An 8,280-nucleotide genomic window follows, 5' to 3' on the forward strand; every position below is an offset into this window, starting at 1 on the left:
CAAATAGATTCTAGATCATTAACTAACTGAGTTATCTAGATGGTTTACTGCAAAAAAAATGAACCAAAACTGGTCCAAATCATAGTGTTATGATAATGTTCTTTCCAAGAACATTAAGAACATTGCCCTGTAAATACCTATAATTGAAGAACAAGCTGCCAAACCTAGAAAATAGACTTTTAGGCCTTTAAACCTATTGCTTTTGGTCCTTACAAACCACATTATTAATATCAAGTATAGTTGTATCAAAAGAAACTAACAAAAATATCAAATCATCATAAACATGTATTAAGTTTCATGTTCCAAAACTACCAAATTAAATCAACAAGCATGTTTAACCAATATGAGGTTCAAAACTGATATTTTAACACTCTTGTAGGACTAAAACAAAACTTAGGAGCCTAGAACAATGCATTAACAAACTAGAAAAACATTAAATAATTTGTTGCTATATTTGGCAAATTTTATTCAAACTAAATGCAAGCTTAACATATTAGGACACTAATCTTCACATCAACATATTCAAAAATTCATTGCATTATATAGTAATCAAATGGTTTTGAATCCAGCAGGCCTCATGAACTCTACTTTTAAAGTTTACAAAAGTATTCCTTCCAAGCTTGAAATCTTCAATGAGAGTAGATTTCTACTGTTGATTTTTGTTCTTCTTGTCTCTAAACTTAACAAGGCCAAACCTTTGAACCTTTTGTAAACTCTTGAACTCGGTATTTAATCCTTTAAACTTTAACCAAATTTCTTCTCTCTCTTCTCTTTTCACCTTCCTTTTCTGTCAGATTACCTCTTTCTTTATAGGCTAATTCAGAGCTTCTAGATGAACTTGTTAGGGTTTTAACAAACCAAAACTAGGTTAGTTTTATTATATGATAAATGATTTTGGATTTAGGTGGTTTTGATCAAACTTGGAGGTCAAAGTGAAATGTCTTAGCTCTTTGATCTTGAGAGAAGTTTTCTCAGCCTTTGATAAGAATCCTCTAAGAATTTTTAAGTGTGAACACATGAAAAAATTGGGTGGTTTTGTGCAAATAAGTACCTTAATCAAAGCTGAATGGGTTATCCATTTTCAAGGCTTCGTCTAAGCGATTCCAACATCATCGTCATTGAAGACCACTTGAAATTAGTAAAGGAAATATATATCTTTTGTTTGGATCCAATCTTATTTAATTTAGAGGTCTATAGCTCCACATTCACTCACTTGAAGATGCCAACTTGATCAGCTTAGAATCGGAAAATTAAGTGATGATTGATTAAGGATAATATTTTGAGGAATTCTATGAAAGAATTGAGATGTAAATGTTTAATTTCATGAAAATAGAGTTGTAAAAGGGATGTTCCTCTTCCATTTCAAAAAAAAAAAAACAATTAACATAGGCTTAATGACGCGTCATTTGAGTTAAATCCCTAGAAATTAGGTTTTTTAATTTGAGATCTGATAGGTTTTATTTTAGTTATTATTCTTCTAATTGCTTTTAATTGCACCCTTATTTACTTTCTAAGCTCTTAATTTCACATCTACTAAACTAAATCATCAAACCCAAAGTATAACGTCATTTTTATCTTGGTCCTTGGTTTCTGATTTGTGCATTTAGACTCTTAGTTAACTATTAAACTTTTAATTTTCTTCAACCTAGACCCTGATTTGGTCAATTTCAACTCTTGAAGTCCTATGCCTTTTAAGATGTGGTTATTAGTTTTGAATTTTTTCAATTAAATCCTTAATTGACTATCAGACTTTAATTATTTTTACAATTAAGCTCCTAATTTAACTAATTAAACTTTTCAAAGTATAATTTCAATCTATAAACTTCAATTTCTTCTAATTAACACCTAAATTAACTCTAAAAAATGATTTTTTTTACAGTTAAGTCCTTAATAAAATTAATTAACCTTCCAAAATCTTCATTATGTCCTTACTCATCCAAATTTGTAGTTCTTTACCCTAAATACATATATTTTCACCAATGGAGCCTTTTATCAATCATAATCGGGTTGCCAATTTTACCAATCTTGTACATCATAGTCCTCTAACTTTTCCACTTGTTATTTTAATTTTTCATCACCAACTTGAGCAATCTTCTAGGTTTTTTTCATATGTATCCTTTTGTATTTTTAGATTTTTTTTCTTGATTTTTTATTGGGTAAAAAATTAGTAACAACAGATACCCCCTCTTTAAAATGCTTTTAAAGCAAAATCTTATTAAGGTTTTGCATAGTGAGCTTGTAAAGAAAAAATATTTGTCGTTTTTGTTGGGTGATCCACCCATTCAAAAACCAGTCTATTTTTACAGGCAACCTACCCCTTTCTAATTCAAAAACTTATATATTTTTATGGGTAACCTGCCCTTTTAAAATTTTAAAAAGAACTTCAGCAAACATCTATGCTTCTCTTGAAATTAGTTTATTTTAATAGACAACCTGCTCATTTTAAAATTTAAAAACTGGTATATTTTCATATGTAACCTACTCTTTTCAAATTTCAAAAAGAAATTCAACAAGCGTCCATGTTTCCATAAAATTGATTTATTTTCATGGTCAACCTGCCCATTTTGAAATCCAAAAACTGGTTTATTTTTATAGGCAACTTGTCCTGTTAAATTTTAAAAGAGCTTCAGCAAGCATTCATGTTTTCTAAAGTTGGTCTAATTTTACAGGCGACCTTTTCATTTTAAAATTAAAAAAACATGGATTTTTTTCAAAATTCTTCAAAACTTTCCTAAAATAAAATACCTTTAAATGATAAACTCTTAAAACGAGTGCTTTGTCTTATAACATTAGTTGTCCACACTATATAGATGGGATATCTTTGCTATTTCTCTATTTATGTTCACCCATATTGATTTCTCCACCTTTCTTCTTGATTGATGAATTATGTACTAACATTATTTCAAAGTTGAGGTTAAACCATATACAATGCATTCTTTTTAAAATAAGCACATCATTTTCCTCATAATCTCTTTTTTTGATTTTCCGATGTGGTCACTTTTTCCAGCTTATTTTTCATTTTACCCAAGCAAGTCCATACGAGTGTTAAGTTGCTTTTATAGCCTTCTCCTTTTACAAATATTAATGCTATGGTGAATGTTATCCTAATCAGGAATGAATCTTGGAGATTTTGTTTTCAATTTAGTTAACCTAAACTATTGTATCTTAGTGATTCCCTTTAACTAGAACTTTGGTTTCAGAGCTTGATTAACTTGAAATCCCAATCTGACAATTTCTTTTAAATATAACCTTAACTCTTTGTCTTCAGCTTGGTTATCCTGAGATCCTAATATGAGGATTCCCTTTAACTAGAATAAAATTTGTATCTTTAGTTCGGCTAACCTGAGATCCTAATTTAGTGATTTTCTTTAACAAAAACCAATGTTTTTTTTCTTTAGCTTGGCTAAACTAAGATCTCATTAGTTGAGTGTTCATTAGTTTCATAGATTTGACACCCAATGTTTTGAACAGATTTTAATTGACCACTCCTTTTCAATGCTAATGCCTCGACTTTTCTAGCTAAAGATGCAAACTTGGCTTGGAGGTCATGATCTTCCCTAAGGTTGTATATACTTCCACTATATATATGAGGTTGAGTTTTACTCGGTGCCTTATAAGTGTACTTGCGGTGTCCCAATTTTGAGCATTTTCAACTAATAAGTCTAAATACTTCATTGCTTCATTAGGTTCTTTATCTTCAAAAGTTCCATTGCACATTAATTCAACCATTTACCTATGTCTACGTATTAATCCTTCATAAAAATATGAAACCAACCTCTATGTTTCAAAACCATGATGAGGACAAGTATTAAGCAAGTTTTGATATCTATTCTAAATTTGTCCAAACTAGTGTTTTATTAAATGTGGACCTAAATCCAAGATCTACAACTTCAGATATGATCCAATTATCGAATAGTGTTCTAGTTTGGACTGCATCAATATCTCTTTTCTAAGTTTGGCCATCTCTTTGTCCTTTTAATTTCAGTACTTAAACTCATCAATCAATCCTTTTATTTATGTGATAGGCCTGCATTTAAGATAAATATTTACCACAAATTAAAGGTACATTATATTATTAGATATGTTATTATAAAACATGCTTTAGTTAATGAGTTATTAATACTTCAAGTGCAAAATGATGATATAAAACCTTACTAAAAATGCATTTTTAAATACTAACCATATGTTATAAAGCATGTGAATTTCTCAAGCTTTTTGGATTTTCCACAGCAGCTTCTCGATTTTTGATCTTAGGACAAATTCTATTTATTAAGTGAGCATAAGTAGGTTTTCCACCTAGTCTTATAAGGGTCTCGGATTTGCCCGGTGATAATCTTTGTAAAGAAAGTATAGGGGCACTGCTAGGAATGATTAAAGTATGTATATCCACCATTATCAAGTAAGCACTCAGATATAAATTGGGTGCTTTACGTATTTGAACTCTTACTTATAGTCATAGAGTGATCACTAATCCCCCATATAACCTAGAAATTTATACGCGCTTGACACAACGAAAAGATTGATGTCTTCTCCTAAGTGCAGGAGTGTCGAAGTAATAAATAACCCGGCAAGACCGGGGTCGAACCATAGGGAGGTCAATTGTACAAATTATAAATAACAATAATACAACAACAATAATAACAACAACAACAACAATAATAATAGTAACAATAACAACAACAACAACAATAATAATAAAAAAAAAAGAGAGAAGAAGAAGAAGAAGATGAGAACTTTGAGATGGAATATTAATATAATGATTAAACAATAATAATAACAAATGTAAAGGTTAGAGGATCTACTAATGGTATGTCAAACAAGTATAGTATAAACTTTTATTATTCAATTGGAAACCACACACAAAAGAGGTTCCAATCAGATTATAGATTGTTAACATGATTACATTACTCATCTTATTCAATTAATGCTAATACTTGTAAATTTCATCAAGCATTCATGATTATAACTTATGTTAACAATAAATCAAGTTCCTTTCATAGCTCAAGTGTCGGTTATACCATACAGTATGGGCTATGAAAGTGACAAGCATTTATTGTACCAAGTGTTATACAACATAAATCAAGATTAGTCATTTAACAAACAAATTATTAAAGAGTGAACAAGATAGCAAATACAAAACATGTTAGTATCAAACATTAAAGTCCATATTAAGTTTACACTATACTTATTCTTACACCATTAGTGTAACCTTTTCACCTTGGCATAATAAACTTAGCTAGACATAATGAAAGAAAGAAAAATAAATAAACAAAATAAGAACATAAATAAGACAAAAGTTAACTAAGTAAATGAAAGGAAATGAAAGGAAATGAAAGGCATAAACTTGATATTAATGAAAGCAAAGCATAAACATTACAAAAAATACAAAGAGAGAAAGCAAGAGCATGATCTTGATCTGGAAACCAAGATGCCTAAATGCATGGCAAATGCCTCCTTATATAGGCCAAAATTAGGAACTATTGATTTGATGACTAATTGATGAGTGGGTGACCAACTCTTGACTTGGTGACAATCCTTATTTTTACTTTTCTGCCCAAAACGTCATTGATAACGTCAAAATTAGAGCCACTTGAAAACATGAAAGTTATAGGAAATCATCTCAGCTTTCTTATGTAAAAAATTCAGGTCATTTGAACTTCTAAAACTCCATATATGGGCCAAACACTAAACAATGCATGGGGTGTAAGACAGATTTAGACTTCTTTGTTGTTGTTATAATTTGGACTTGAAAATGACCTTTTTAGATCTTGGGCTCCATATAAAAGTTGTAGGCCTATGTCTTACCTTTCCATCCATATAAAGTAGACCTAAATTTGAGATCTACAGCTCCATATATGATCCAATTACCGAACAGTGTTCTGGTTTGGATTGCACCGGTATCTCTTTTCTAAGTTTGGTCATCTCTTTGTCCTTTCAATTTTAGTTCTTAAATTCATCAATCAATCCTTTTAATTATGTGATAGGCCTGCATTTAAAATAAATATTTACCACAAATTAAAGGTATCTTATATTATTAGATTTATTATTATAAAACATGCTTTAGTTAAAGAGTTATTGATACTTCAAGTGCAAAATAATGACATAAAACCTTGATAAAAAATGTACTTTTAAGTACTAATCAACGCTTGAAAAATTAAGACATGTGATGTATGAGGCAATATTATGCAATGCATGAGAAAATGTACAAAAATTAAAGTGTATAAGTAAATGATAAAAAGAAATGCATGTTAAAAATAAACAGACATACCAAACAATTAAAAGTAAAACACAACAGTTAGATAAAAAAACAAAGCTTAACCATGAGAGGTCCCTAATGGAGTCAATATTTTGATGCACATATACGGCGTCATGGCTATCATCTTATTGGATTAGAGTTATCAGGACAGATATGGGTGGAAAAGACAAGAAATTCTTGTCATTTATAAAAAAAAAGAAGAGGAAAGGAAGTCGTCACCTAGTATTAAAGTCACCAAAAAATCTAATGGTCTACGAGATTTTGGGTAAGGGGACTAGTTATGCAAGGGAAAAACGTATCACCTCATATGCACCTTACTTATTATAAACTGATTTTTTGTTTGTTCTAAATCGTGTTTTTATTTATTAGTTTATTTAAAGTTCAAGAAAAATTCTCATCAGTAAGGAGATCCCCTATCTCATTAAGTAAAAATCTATCCATTCTAAAGCCTCAAATAGTTTATTTAAGGTTTCAAAAAAATCATCATCGGTAAGGAGATTTTCATCTTATTGAGTCAAAACTTAACTATTCTAAAGGTCAAGAAACAAAAACATTTTTATTTGAAATTTTGGACAAATTCTAATGGATAATCACAAATTTATTGTGATTCCCATTAAATAAGTTTTGTATTCTTCAAACTACGTTTTGTATTCTTCAAACTACGATAAATATACAATTTCTAATTTTTTCATATAAGAAAAAAAAACATGAAAATTTTATAATTTGATCGTGTATGTAAAAACAAAACACATTTTTTATTTTTAAAATAAGGGATTTTTTTAAAGTTGTGGATTTTCTTAATCTCTTATAAAACCAATTATTTTTTTAATATTAAATCTTTATTTTATAGTACAAGTCTACATAGCTTAATATTAAAAAAATTATTAGAAAAAGTAATAATAAAATTATAAATAATTTTAAAATAATCCATGAGTTAGGCTGGTTGAAGGCCCAATAACTATTTTTTTTTTTTTGGGGGGGGGGGCAGCTACATGGGCTGGGCTACTGAAATGGATCCAACCCCAACAATGATATGGTAACTGGGCTGTGCCCGGTGACCATGTTAATTATTTACTTGCTGCGGAACGTGCATTATTCATGTTCTGCATGCAAAGCTTAAAAAAAAAATTCAACAGGGAAGGGAGAAGAAGATTACCTGGAATGGGGGGTTGCTGGTCACTAGTGTTGGCGCTGGCTCACGGTGGCGTTGCTTGCGGTGGTGCTGGGAGGAGCAACGGTAGTCCATGGTGGAATATTGCTTTTCAAGGCTGGGGAAGAGCTGGATTACACTACTGCTTTTACGGCTGGGGCTGGTCACTATGAACAGGAGTGCAGGACGAGTTGCCGCTGGAACTGGTGGTCTGGCCTTCTCATTGGCAACGTGGGTGGTACAGCCAAGGGGGAGCCGCTGGCGTAATGTGCTTTACGGGAGAAGGAGATGAGGTTGTAGAGGTGCTGGGCTGCTGGTGGTCGCAGCATAGAGAAGATGACGTTGTTGGAAGGAAAAACACTGTTGGCAGTGGAGAGAAGATTGCTGTTGGAAATGCAACTTGTTGGACGATGGGAGATGTAGCCGATGGAAGGTGATCTGATGGTGCTCTCTATGTCTCTTCATTTCTGTCAGTTACTGTTGCTTACGGGTTTTCTTGAGAGGGAGAGAATGACTTGTGGTTCTTTTCAGAAAAATGGAAGGGCCATTGTTTGCTAGGGCTACTGTGGGATGTGCCATGACCTAGTTCCTCTTGCGTTGAAGGTGACTTTTATATATCTTTTGAGAAAAATCGGATCTTTATTTTAATAAACTAGTAAATATTTTTAGAAATTTTATGATTTAATAATAATCTCAATCTTGTATATTTAGCACGATAAATTTTTGTAATCGTATTCTGAGACAGAGTAGGAAAATATTTTTTTTAATTTTTCAAGATTAGTTTTTATTTTTAAATGAGAATTAAAAGAAAGATTTAAATAATTGCACAAATATTTACACAGATATCAGTTATTATGAAAAACAGAAAGAACCA

The sequence above is a fragment of the Populus euphratica genome, unplaced genomic scaffold (assembly GCF_000495115.2).
Source record: "Populus euphratica unplaced genomic scaffold, PopEup_1.0 scaffold58.1, whole genome shotgun sequence".
NCBI lineage: Eukaryota > Viridiplantae > Streptophyta > Magnoliopsida > Malpighiales > Salicaceae > Populus > Populus euphratica.